The sequence below is a fragment of the Crinia signifera genome, chromosome 6 (assembly GCF_055691185.1).
Source record: "Crinia signifera chromosome 6, ASM5569118v1, whole genome shotgun sequence".
Taxonomy (NCBI): Eukaryota; Metazoa; Chordata; class Amphibia; order Anura; family Myobatrachidae; genus Crinia; species Crinia signifera.
Genome location: NC_139222.1, coordinates 206195114 through 206209453, shown reverse-complemented (window position 1 = coordinate 206209453; position 14340 = coordinate 206195114). Strand labels below are relative to the sequence as shown.

Below are 14340 nucleotides of genomic sequence, written 5' to 3'. Positions count from 1 at the left end.
TTAGTGAAATCTCAATACTCACAATTCTGACACTTGCTAGGTAAGCCTTCTAACTTTCAACATCGAGCCCCTAACTCTAACATTGAACATACCTGCAGCCTGTCCTTAATTATTTTCCTTCCAATGCCTAACCCAGTGGTTCCCAAACTGTGTGCCGTGGCTCCCTGGGGTGCCTCGGGACACATGCAGGGGTGCCGCGGCTTGGTGGTCCAGGACCAACTCAAATTGTTAATGGTTAATTATTTATGAGCAAAACCAGTGCTGGTGGCTGGCAATCATAGAATGTGTACAAACAGAAGCAAATCCTGCCCTTTACCACATAACTGCCACTAAGAATCACATATAAACCCAATCAAATTAATTTTTTTAGACCTAGGGGTGCCGTGAAAAAAAATTCTGATTCTCTAGGGTGCCGTGAATCAAAAAAGATTGGGAACCCCTGGCCTAACCCCAAAACCTCTTAGTATATTACCATGACCCTCCCTATCTGCAGCATAACCTTAAACATACTCATATAGTTCCAAACTCTTAACCTACCTTCTTAGTGCCTAACCATTACCCCACCCCCTGCCATTGTACCATAACATCCCCTACACATAGGACAGAGTTCCAAAATCAGTCATTTTACCAGTGTTTGAGATGCTGCTAACAGTTTCCTGACTTGCAGCTTCCCGAATGCAAGGATGCCCAATGCATCCAATTGTAATCACTTCAAGTTAATTTTTATGTCTCTACAGTCTTTAGAAATATTTTTGAAAAGCATCTAGTAAATATGATAAAATTTTTTGAACTCTGTTGTTGAATTGTCCCAGCAATTATCATACACCAGATAGAATTTGTACTTTAAGAGAAAATAACGGATTTTGTTTTTGGAAAATAATTATGGCAGCAGTGGGATTTGAACCTGCGCCTCCGAAGAGACTGGAGCCTAAATCCAGCGCCTTAGACTGCTCGGCCATGCTACCACACTTAGAGGTAACTCATAGTTTCTCACAGTCTGTAATCTAGAACTAGAATTACAGAAAATGTTGTTGTATTAAAGAAATACGTAAAAATATGTTTTATGTTAAGAGCATCTAAAATGCTTGGAAGAAGTGAGAAAAGATTTTTTTAGGGGCGTGGCCTAGCAGCTATATGGAGCAGAAGCACCTTATAGGAGCTCCTGCAGGACCCTCAGGAAAATAGGGATTTCTGGTGCACATACCCTCTCCACGGACTGCTGTGGGCCCCCCTGAGCCTGCCCACCCCTCCGGTGACAAGTCGCGGGCGGCAGCTATGTCGGGAAGCCTATTTATAGGCTTCTGCAGATTGCGGCCTACCCGTGACTCCAGAGCCGGGACCGCGATTTGGGGCTGCTGCGGAAATCGGGCTTCGCGGCGGGTGACACCGCCAGAGCCTCTAAATCATCACCTAGTGCTACACCAGGCTCTCCCCAAGCACCTCCAGGTACCTGTGGAGCGGGGACCCGCTTGGTAAGTCCAGCTTCCAAGCATTTATCCCCTCATCAAGCCCAGCATACAGCTTTGAAGCAAGCGGCGGCCATCTTGGTTGGGGCAACGGAGATCTTACACATCTCCTCTGTAAAAACAGCACCTCTTCTGACCACAGGCCCCCACATCAACCCAGGGCCCTCTCATACAGTGACCCCAGGAACCCTTTGCTGCCTGAGTCTGGGTGATCTGGGTCCCCCCTCAGAAAGCCTGCCAGCAGTGGCCATATTGTGCATAGCCTGCCAGCATACAAACACAGGGAGTCAGTGTGGGAGACTTTGTGAATAGCTTGTCCTCTCCCACTGCAGGGTCATAGAAGACCACAGGTGTCATTAACTACACCTTGTTTACTAGCAATGCAGCTATGATGCTGATTTGCCATCCTACCATCCTTCCCTTCAGCAGGATGCTATAACAGTATCCATACAACTGGAACCTTCACTTCATTGTCTAACATATCTGAGAAAACCCTCTCTGTCTACTATTATATCCTACTATGCCTCCTAAGCGGTCCAAAGTCCCTAAATCAATCCCTCAAGTCTCCTTCTTCAAACCGTCCCCACAGTCCCCCAGACCTAAGAAAAGTAATGCTCCGCCTGACACTGCCGATCCTCCATCTCTTGCACAAATGGCTGCTGCCTCTCCGTCTAACCGAGTGCATACGTCGGAAGAGGTCAGAGACACGGACGCACTCACTGTCGGCACTATGAAGATGTTATTGTCACGTTTTAAGGAGGAAGTAGCGATGGAATTTCGTGCCACTCTCCAGGAGTGCCAAGCCTCCATTGACGAACTCGGGGATCGCACTAATCACAAAAATGGAGGAGGTGGTGGGGTCGCATAACAGACTTTTGGACTCGCATGATGCACTTACAAGTGAGGTGCGGATGTTACGTGACAAAGTGGCAGATCTCGAGGACAGATCCCGACGAAATAATCTGAAACTGCGTGGAATTCCCGAATCGGTGTCCAATAGCAGCCTATATGATTTTGCAGTATATGTGTTTAAGAAGCTTGTGCCCCAAGCCTCGTCCGGAGATTTACTAATTGATCGTATCCACAGAGTCCCTAAGGCCAAGTCGGCTCCGGATAGTGCTCCCCGGGACGTTCTAATGAGGCTGCACTACTTTCATATAAAAGAGTCTATATTGAAAGCTGCCAGACCATCATCTGATACCTCGGCTACCCTTGGAGAGCTTCAACTCTTTGGAGACTTGTCCCCGGCTACGCTACTCAAGAGGCGCTCATTCCAACCCATCACGCTGGCTCTTCGGAAAGCTAACATTCCTTATCAGTGGGGATTCCCAACAAAACTCTTAGTTTCACGAGAAGGTTCCACTGTGATTATTAACGACACCGAGGAAGGAGTCAAACTACTTGGCTCATGGAACATTGTGGGCGTTGCCCCTGGGACCTCTCCTGGCCGTTGGCTTCAGCAGGACTGGTCTACGGCTGGGTGAGAGTTCTAATTACAGAGTTGTATCGTAATGTTATACTTGTTTGGTTCTTTATTACATTTACCCATTTTACACTAATTTGCTAGAATGTTTTTCTTGACTATGCAGATATCAACAAAACTTTTTTTAGGTCATCATTAACCCCTGGGTTCTTGTTTTTATGGGTATTGTTAATATTTCCCTGTAAAACGTTACTCAGGTCTGTTTATCCGCACTGTTTCTATTACAGGGTTATGTAGGATAACGCCATCTGCAATAGTCATATATAAGATGTACTGGAGCTCATCACTAAAGGCTTTATTGCATTGTTATACCTGTTTGGCCCCTTACCACTGATACCCGATCTATGCTTAAATGCGGGCTCTTAATTGAACAGTTAATATTTCCCTGTAATATATAGTTTGGGCTCAATGGTCTGCGATATTTCTTTCTCAAGTTAATCTTCAAAAATACTGTTTACAACCGTTACATTTATGTTGTGATATTCTGCAGGATGGTAGGAAATTGTCCACTACCCCCTCTGTTATACACAGCCGCCACTTCATGGCGTATGGTCGTGGCTTCAAGAGAGGTCAGTTCTGTTCTGTCTTTTCCCTGTTTTTTTTTTTTTAGTTTTTCAAAGTAGATATGTGTTTCTCTATATATGTCAGGTCTCTAAGCTTTATATGTTTATTTCAGCGTGCATGTTTCATATTTTGTTAACTTTCAGACATGGTTAAAATAATATCTTTAAATGCTAAGGGGCTAAACTCACCCCATAAACGTAAGGTAGCATTAAATTACTTTCATAAACTTAGGGCGAATGTGGTTGCAGTGCAAGAAACCCACTTTCAACGCCAAAATCCCCCCCTTTTCACTAATAACAGGTACCCCCATTGTTATACAGCAAATGGACCATCTAAGAAAGCTGGGGTAGCCATTTTATTTTCCCAACACTGCCCCTTTAAGCTATCTACACAATATGTAGACCCGGAGGGCCATTTTTTTATCTTAGTAGGTCAGCTGGATAATGTAGACACTACCATAGTATCTTGTTATGCTCCAAATACCAAACAAATCTCGTATTGTAGGAAATTCTGTAATACCCTCCAGAAGCATGTTAGAGGTGCCCTATTAATCCTCTGTGACTTTAATATGGTACTGGAACCTAAAACCGATAAATCCCATCACACTAGAGGACCAACATCGGGTCATACTGAAAAATCTTCAACCCAGTTCCGTCAACTCCTCACTGAATATGAACTATATGACGCCTGGAGAGCTAAGCACACCACAACTAAAGATTTCACATTTTACTCCCATGTCCATAGATCTTACTCTAGGATTGATTTTGCTTTAGTCGATAGATGGACATTACCCTCCATCAGTAAAATAGATATATTATCAATTACTTGGTCAGACCACTCCCCGGTTTTGCTGATATGGGAAGTTAGTAAACGGTCAATCACCCCTGGCTCTTGGAGGCTGAGTGCACAGCTTCTTGCTCGACCGGAGGCACAGCAGGTCATTCAGGGGTCCCTAAATGTATTTCTGGAAACTAATCGGCCCGAAGATACATCTACCTTTACACATTGGTGCACACTAAAGGCTGTAACTAGGGGTTCTGCAATTCAAATTGCCGCTAGACTCAAAAGGGAATGGGGGCAGAGATTTGCGTCAGCAGAGAGGGAGGCAGCCAAACTAGAGGAGGCACATAAAATAGACCCCTCCAATGGGGCCCTTTATCGTCAGCTTCTCATGGCTAGGGACTCACCAAAGTCCACCGCAAACTACAGTGCCTTAAGCAAAAATATTATGTTCATAGTAACAGAGCCGGTCGTCTCTTGGCGCGTAAACTACGAGGTTGTAGAGCAAGGGAAAGAATACATGCTATACACACCTCTAAGGGAGCTAAGGTATTTGACCCAGTTGGCATCGCCGATGCATTCGCTGAGTACTACTCGCAATTATATAACTTGAAAGATGATCCTAATACTCCCCAACCAGCCAAGGTGGAAATAGACAACTTTCTCTGGGGGCTACCCCTCCCGTCCATTGGCAGCGATACTTGTGCAACGCTTAGTGCCCCCTGGACCTTGGGGGAAGTTGAGACAGCTATTGATTCCCTCCCATTTGATAAGGCCCCAGGGCCTGATGGATACCCCTCAAATTTCTACAAGAAATTTAAAAACACCCCTGCCCCTGTCCTTCTGCCAGTTTTTAATAAAGCCTCTTCTGACGCTTGCTTCCCCGATGAAATGTTAGAGGCCCGAATAATAACTATCCCTAAGCCGGGCAAACCGCCCACAGTTGTCCAAAATTATCGGCCTATCACTTTATTGAACACGGACATTAACCTATTTGCTAAAATGATAGCGAACCGGAACTCTCCCTTGTTGCCAAGTCTGATTAACCCAGACCAGGTGGGTTTTGTGTTGGGTAGGCAGGCGTCGGACAATACCCGTAGAGTTATCAACATTATTGAACATTGTCAAGCTCAGAATTTGCCCCTATTGGCCTTGTCCCTTGACGCAGAGAAGGCTTTTGACAGGATTCACTGGGAATATATGCAAGCAACCCTGTGTCGGTTCGGATTTAAAGATAAAATTCTTGACTCTATAATGGCTCTATATTCTTCCCCATCCGCTAAAGTTTTTGCCAATGGATGTAACTCATCCAAATTTCATATATCAAATGGCACCCGCCAAGGCTGTCCCCTATCCCCTTTGATTTTTGCTCTGGCCATTGAGCCTCTGGCTGGGCGGATTAGATCTGAGAATGCGATTGCTGGTCCAGTAATAGGGGGCCTATCCCATAAGATCTGCTTGTTTGCAGACGACATCCTGCTGTGCCTCCTTGAGCCGGAAGCCTCCCTACCCCAGGTGCACTCAATTCTAGACCTATACTCCAGAGTATCCTACTACAAGCTAAATACCACTAAGACGGGGGCTCTCCCATTCAATATCGGAGATACCACACTCAAATATCTAACAAACTCTTATAAATATGCCTGGCAATCCAAATCACTGAAATATCTGGGTGTCAATCTCTCTAAAGATACGGACTTGCTTACTTGCAACTATGAGCCCCTTTATAGAGCATTTGAGCAGCTTGCTAAAGAATGGATGATGCAGGAGGTGTCCTGGGTGGGACACATAGCCGCAGTTAAGATGCTGCTATTGCCCAAATTAATGTATTTGTTTCGAACTATGCCACGACCCCTTCCTATGGCTATATACAACAAATTTAACAGACTTATATCCAGTTATGTCTGGAGGGGTGCAAAACCCAAAATAGCAAAATCAACCTTAATTACCGCAAAAACTGGGGGAGGGGTGGCATACCCCGACCTAGAGAAATACCACATGGCATGCATATTTGCTCAGGCCAGGGATTGGTTTCAGAAAGACAACCCTAAACCATGGGTAATAATGGAACAAGCTGTTACACTTCCCCTAACTCTGCCAGATGTGCTGTGGCTACCACCTATAGCGGTCCCCTCTGAGATCAGTCAGTGTAAAGCTATCCAGACGACTATCTCATTTTGGCACAAAATGGTCTTATTTAATGAAGCAACTACCCCACCCTGCCCCCACCTATCATTACAAGCTATAGCACAGCCGATCCCCAATTTAAATATCAATACATGGCCTGACTAAGGCATCTGATCCCTTCAAGATATTCTTTCTAACGGCGATCTGGTCCCCTTTTCCCACCTCCAGACACAATTTTGTATACCAAAGCAAGAATTCTTTAAATACCTTCAAATACGGCACTGGTTTCATAGCTTCCCCCCCCCCCAAACCTCCTCGGCAACATAAATTCCCTAAAATTCTCACGTTTCTTTTCATGTCTCATTCGGATCGGGGAGGAATTTCTAAATGGTACCGATATTTAATAGAGGAGAAAGGGAAAGTTTCATTCCCCTCACAAATTAAATGGGAGAGGGATATGCCCAACACATTTACTGAAGAAATTTGGTCACAAATCACCCACTACTGCTTTAGAATATCCAAAAACATCAACCAATCCGAAATGTTCTACAAATTGCTACATAGAGCATATCTTACCCCTGCAATTTTGCATAAGTTCTGGCCTAATGTCTCTCCTTATTGTTGGAGGAATTGCGGCATGGTGAGAGATATTTTTCATGTTTTCTGGACATGCCCGGCCCTGCAACCCCTGTGGCGGGAGGTGTTCGGTCTTATATCAAAGGTGTTACAAAGACAAGTATGCATGAGTCCCTTGCTGGCCCTATTTCATCATCTCCCTGGGGAACAGAAATCTTATGACCACTACCTCCTGGGCCATATATTGATAGCAGCCAAAGCTTCTATATCTCAAATGTCGAAGTCAAATTCTATACCCACTCTTAAGTCCATTGAAAACAGAATTCACAATCATTTTCTCTTTGAATCGGCTAGCTGTCCATATTCATCGTCCGCCTTGTCGATACACACGAAGTGGCGCAGGTGGGGCGAGTATAGGGAATCCACAGGTCAACCCTGCACCGTGTACGCCATGCGACTTATCTGTCCTGCATTCCCCTAGCTGAATCTCAAGTCCAATCGGTCTTTGCTGCTATAATTGGCTGTAATGTCACACCTCATGAGCCTGTACTGAGGTACCTAACAAGTCATAGTGTTCATATCCCTATTGATTAATTTACCATGATATGTGTAAAATCTGTGAATATTGTCCTATACCTGATATGTGATCCATACCCCCGTTTATACTCTTTCCTTTATATCCCCTCCTCTTAATTTATTGTGTATTGTTTGTTTTTTGTTTTTGTTTTTCAGAATTGATTTTGTGTAATGCAGAAAAATTCAATAAAAATAAATATTAAAAAAAAAGAATATTGGTTGCCATGCAATCTAGATGAGAAATGGTTAATTTTTTATTCATTTGCATTTTAGTCGAGTTTACCACTTTGAAACCAATCACTGACATTTTCTTTGGAAAATTTATATGGCAGCTTTGGGAAGTTAGCAAAGAAAGAAATTAGCTGTTATAACAATGTGATGATGAACACTTATTTTCTAATTGAATTGCATTCTTGTGGCTAGAGCAATGAAAACATCAACCTCTAAAATTATATATCAATAATAAATATGGCAGCATTTTAAATATGGCAGGGATTTGAACCCACGCCTCCGAAGAGACTGGAGCCTTAATCCAGCGCCTTAGACCGCTCGGCCATGTTACCTCATGGGTACATTGTTCATCTGGCTCAAAGATCTATCAAATGATTATTTTAATGTGTTTTGTTCACTTTATATGAAGTAACAAAACATATTGAGATTTATTAGAGCATTCACATATGGTGAGGGTTAGGTACGTGATACTGGAGCTTGAGTTTCTGGTGGTCATTGCAATATTAGGGACATCTCAATGCTCACAATTCTGACACTTGCTAGCTAAGCCTTCTAACTTTCAACATCGAGCCCCTAACTCTAACACTGAACATACCTGCAGCCTATCCTTAATTCTTTTCCTTCCAATGCCTAACCCCAAAAGCTCTTAGTATCTTACCATGACCCTTCCTATCTGCAGCATAACCTTAAAAATACTCCTATAGTTCCAAACTCTTAACCTCCCTTCTTAGTGCCTAACCATTACCCCACCCCCTGCAATTGAACCATAACATCCCCTACACATAGGACAGAGTTCCAAAATCAGTCGTTTTACCAGTGTTTGGGATTCTGCTATCAGTTTCCTGACTTGCAGCTTCCCGAATGCCAGGATGCCCAATGCATCCAATTGTAATCACTTCAAGTTAATTTTTATGTCTCTACAGTCTTTAGAAATATTTTTGAAAAGTATCTAGTAAACATGATAAACTTTTTTGAACTCTGTTGTTGAATTGTCCCAGCAACTATCATACACCAGATAGAATTTGAACTTTAAGAGAAAATAACTGATTTTGTTTTTGGAAAATAATAATGGCAGCAGCGGGATTGGAACCCACACCTCCAAAGACACTGGAGCCTTAATCCAGCGCCTTAGACCGCTCGGCCATGCTACATCATGGGTGCAGTGTTCATGTGGCTCAAAGATCTATCAAATGATTATTTAAATGTGTTTTGTTCACTTTATATGAAGTAACAAATCATATTGAGATTTATTAGAGCATTCACATATGGTTAGGGTTAGGTACGTGCTACTGGTGCTTGGGTTTCTGGTGGTCATTGCAATATTAGGGACATCTCAATGCTCTCAATTCTGACACTTGCTAGGTAAGCCTTATAAATTTCAACATTGAGCCTCTAACTCTAACACTGAACATACCTGCAGCATATTCTTAATTTTTTCCTTCCAATGCCTAACCCCAAAACCTCTTAGTATCTTACCATGACCCTCCCTATCTGCATCATAACCTTAAACATACTCCTATAGTTCCAAACTCTTAACCTCCATTCTTAGTGCCTAACCATTACCCTACCCCCAGCCATTGAACCATAACATCCCCTACACATAGGACAGAGTTCCAAAATCAGTCGTTTTACCAGTGTTTGGGATTCTGCTATCAGTTTCCTGACTTGCAGCTTCCCGAATGCCAGGATGCCCAATGCATCCAATTGTAATAACTTCAAGTTAATTTTTATGTCTCTACAGTCTTTAGAAATATTTTTGAAAAGTATCTAGTAAATATGATAAACTTTTTTGAACTTTGTTGTTGAATTGTCCCAGCAACTATAATACACCAGATAGAATTTGAACTTTAAGAGAAAATAACTGATTTTGTTTTTGGAAAATAATTATGGCAGCAGTGGGATATGAACACACGCCTCCGAAGAGATTGGAGCCTAAATCCAGCGCCCTAGATTGCTCGACCATGCTACCACACTTAAAGGCAACTCACAGTTTCTCACAGTCTGAAATCTGGAACTAGAATTACAGAAAATGTTGTTGTTGTATTAAAAAAATACGTAAAAATATGTTTTATATTTAGAGCATCTAAAATCCTTAGAAGAAGTGAGAAAAGATTTTTTTTAAAAGAATATTGTTTGCCATGCAATCTAGATGAGAAATTGTTAATTTTTAATTTATTTGCACTTTAGTCGAGTTTACCACTTTGAAACCAATCACTGACATTTTCTTTGGAAAATTTATATGGCAGCTTTGGGAAGTTTGCAAAGAAAGAAATTAGCTGTTATAACAATGTGATGATGAACACTTGTTTTTTAATTGAATTGCATTCTTGTGGATAGAACAATGAAAACATCAACCTCTAACATTTTCTTTGGAAAATTTATATGGCAGCTTTGGGAAGTTAGCAAAGAAAGAAATTAGCTGTTATAACAATGTGATGATGAACACTTATTTTCTAATTGAATTGCATTCTTGCGGATAGAACAATGAAAACATCAATCTCTAACAACACTGCACCCATGAGGTAGCATGGCCGAGCGGTCTAAGGCGCTGGATTAAGGCTCCAGTCCCTTCGGAGGCGTGGGTTCAAATCCCACTGCTACCATATTTATTATTGATATATATTGTTAGAGGTTGATGTTTTCATTGTTCTATCCACAAGAATGCAATTCAATAAAAAAATAAGTGTTCATCATCACATTGTTATAACAGCTAATTTCTTTCTTTGCTAACTTCCCAAAGCTGCCATATAAATTTTCCAAAGAAAATGTCAGTGATTGGTTTCAAAGTGGTAAACTCGACTAAAATGCAAATTAATAAAAAAATAACCATTTCTCATCTAGATTGCATGGCAACCAATATTCTTTTAAAAAAAATCTTTTCTCACTTCTTCTAAGCATTTTAGATGCTATAACATAAAACATATTTTTACGTATTTCTTTAATACAACAACAACAACATTTTCTGTAATTCTAGTTCTAGATTCCAGACTGTGAGAAACTATGAGTTACCTTTAAGTGTGGTAGCATGGCCGAGCGGTCTAAGGCGCTGGATTTAGGCTCCAGTCTCTTCGGAGGCGTGGGTTTAAATCCCACTGCTGCCATAATTATTTTCAGAAAAAAAATCAGTTATTTTCTCTTAAAGTTCAAATTCTATCTGGTGTATGATAGTTGCTGGGACAATTCAACAACAGAGTTCAAAAAAGTTTATCATGAAAGGGGGGGGGGGCGTGACCACGGCGGCGTGTGAGTGAGGGAGGTACGTGCTGGCTCTCCTGGGCTCCATGCCTTCCCCCCATGCCTGAGACCTATGCCTAGCCGAACAAGCAGCTCCAGTTGTGGACTCACCGTGTGCGGGTGCCCGGTATATGTGGAGGAATCGAGGCGCGGACAGCCAGTGAGAAAAGCCGGGTCCCGGCTGCCGCTTGGAGGGTGACTCATCTCCAGCCTGATCAGCTTCCGGGTCACCAGCGGGAGCACGCGCCTGTGACGATAGTGCCGGCGTCTGCAGCAGGACTCGCAGCGGCGGCAGCCCCGGCATCAAACTGCTGCAATTGTTCCCCTCCCAGGAATCGGGTGAACACCGCCGGCGGACAGCTGGAAGGGTGCGTGGAGTCCCATTGTATCATCCTCCATCGCTGAGTGGGAGGATTAGGCACGCAGTCTAGCGCCATCGGGAGCGGACCCCCGGATCTCCAAAGGGGGTAAAACGCCCTAAAAAGCCGGCAAAAGAGGAGACCTTATATGGACAGAAGTGGGGTAAGAGGCAAATTGTTTCTTTAAGCGACTCGCTGGTGTTGTTTGGGCCAGGGCGAGCCTGCAGAGGCTGTGAGGCGACTGGTTCTTCAGGGCAGAGACTTGTATTAGTGCTTAATACGGCTCACTTGACCAGGTCAGGACATTGTTCTTGGGCTATTGTACCGTCAGCAGGGCCGAGGGCGCTATATAGCACACTACAGAAATAAAATGGGCAAAACAGGCCAAGCATCGGCCGCTACCCGTCTGGAAAATTATGCCCGGACACAATCACAAGCTAGCAACTCACAGTCAGCCTCTAACTCCCAGCCTAGCACCCCACAGACTACTCCGGCTAAACGAACCTCTGACCCCCGCACGGCCGATGTTACATTACAACAGGTGTTGGAAGCAATCAACACATGCGAAGCGAATTTATTGGGGCAGATTAATAAAGTACAATCAGATATCATGCTTTTACGTGATGACGTCCAGAAGATACGTGACAGAGTCACGGAAGCTGAGAACCGGGTCTCCAGCTTGGAGGATGTCGTTGCCCCTCTCCAATCCCAAGTTAAGGCCCTCTCTGGACAGGTGGTAGATCTGCGGAGTAAACTATCAGATCTAGAGGGCAGACATCGACGGAATAATATCAGATTTATAGTATTCGAAGAACAAGTAGAGGGTAGTAACCCTGAAAAATTCCTGGAGGACTGGCTTGGTCGGACACTAGGCAGACAGCTGCTTACCCCACAGTTCACAATTGAAAGAGCTCATAGGGTGCCTTCGCGGCCTGCACCCCCAGGCGGCCCCCCGCGTACACTAATTGCCAAGGTGTTGAACTCCAGAGATCGTGATAGTATCCTTCGCTTGGCTAGGGGAAAACCAGATCTCGAATATGAAGGGAAAAAAATCTCTGCTTTCCCAGACTTCCCGATAGAAATTCAGCGAGAGAGGGCCAAATACAGGGAGGTCAAGGCCAGGCTTCGAGATCTGGAGTTAAAGTACTCGATGTTGTACCCCTCCAAACTACGAGTCGAGGTCAATGGTTCAACTAAATTCTTCTTCTCCCACGAAGAGGCAGCTGACTGGCTGGACAGGACATATCCCGGCAAGAGACAGCTAGCTTCTTAAAGGGAATTCAACCGCACTATATTAGTGGACAGCTGCAACTGAACCCCATTAGTGTGTGCCCTAGGCCACGGGACTATATAATTGTTGGGTGCTGCAGATGCTTAGTACTATGATATCCGGATTCTTTGTGGGGTTAGTTACATAGGTATTGGTAAAGGGCATGGGGGGGGGGGGATGTGAACACCAGGATCAAATATCTGCTTGAAAGTAGGAGAGCCGGCCACGCTTGTGGTGGTCTTATGGTTATCATAGTAATAGCCCCTAACGTTGGATGGGGGGGTAGCTGGAGGGAAGCCTGTGGGGATATAGGTACGCCTGGGCTCCTAGGTAGTACAGGGAGGGGGAGGGGGGTTGGGTTTTGTAAAATGTATGTCTGTGTAATGTTTTGTACATGCCATAGTAGAAACGTATGTTACCTACAGTTAATAGGTTTTTGCCGGTTTTGGAGTGGGGGAAAGAGGGGGGGAGATAAGCTAAATGCAAACAAGAGAGTTATGTTGTCTATAATTGTGTATGGTTAATTTTATGACATGGAACGTCAGGGGTCTCAACAATAGGGTCAAAAGGGCGTTAGTTATAAAACACTGTAAAACTCTGGGGGCCGATATAATCTGCCTCCAGGAAACCCATTTGGCTGGAAATAGGCTGCAGTCGATAAAGCACCCTTGGATTGGGGCTCAATTTCATGCCCCTTTCACCTCTTCATCAAGAGGTGTGTCAATTCTGGTGAAGAAATCAGTTATATTTGAATACCGTTCAGTAAGAATAGATCCTGGGGGCAGATACATCTTTATAGATTGTAGCATTAATCATACCAATTTTACCCTGTTGTCTGTCTATATACCTCCTCCCTTCTCGTATGAGGTGCTACGCTCTGCAGTAATCTTCTCATCAGCCTACCCAGATAATCACGTCATTTGTTTGGGTGATTTTAATAATGTCTGTGTACCACAGTTAGATCGGTGGGGTAGGGAGGTTCAAGTCACAAATAATGAGAAGAACAGGTTTGCAGAATTCATGGCAGAGATAGGATGGAAGGATGTGTGGCGTGAGCGGAATCCGCAATTGCGTCAGTATTCATGCTATTCTGCGTCATTTAAGGTCTTTTCAAGAATAGATATGATATTTACTTCAGATACGTTATTGCCCAAGGTTTCCTCTGTAAAGTACACGGCTCGTGGTATATCAGATCACTCCCCTATGGTTTTACAGTGTAATATAGAGGAAACGGAGGGCTTTAAGGTGTGGAAACTACAGCCATTCTGGCTCGCTCAGATGGATCAGGGAGCTGTGGAGAAGGCAATTAAGGAGTTTTTTGAAATTAATCAGGGTTCCTGCTTCGGGTGCGTGCATCTGGGACTCCTTCAAGGCCTACCTCAGGGGTATTTTTATTAAACAGATCTCTTTCTTGAAGAGAACACATCAGAGAAGGGTGGCCGAGCTGGAGTCCAGGGTGGCCGCACTGGAAAATACTTACCTTGCTAGCGGTGCTGAATCGGACCGGCTGGCGTGGCAGCAAGCCCAGACCGAATGGCTGGAGTATGTACAGGAGGTGAATTACAGGAGACTCCGGGCAAACTCACATCAATGGTACGCTAATGCAGACAAAGTGGGTAAATCCCTGGCTTATTTATTAAGGATGGATAGACCCTCAAATATTATTACTAAGAT

The 14340-nt window shown here is 43.8% G+C and overlaps 2 non-coding genes across 2 annotated transcripts; both read left to right on the top strand.

The window, feature by feature from the left end:
• Positions 1-10324: 10324 nt before the first annotated feature.
• On the top strand, positions 10325-10406 carry TRNAL-AAG (transfer RNA leucine (anticodon AAG)). Its single transcript has one exon. It is a non-coding gene; the product is annotated as a tRNA-Leu (tRNA).
• A 416-nt stretch (positions 10407-10822) lies between these two features.
• TRNAL-UAG (transfer RNA leucine (anticodon UAG)) lies at positions 10823-10904 on the top strand. The gene has a single exon. It is a non-coding gene; the product is annotated as a tRNA-Leu (tRNA).
• The last annotated feature ends 3436 nt before the right edge of the window (positions 10905-14340 follow it).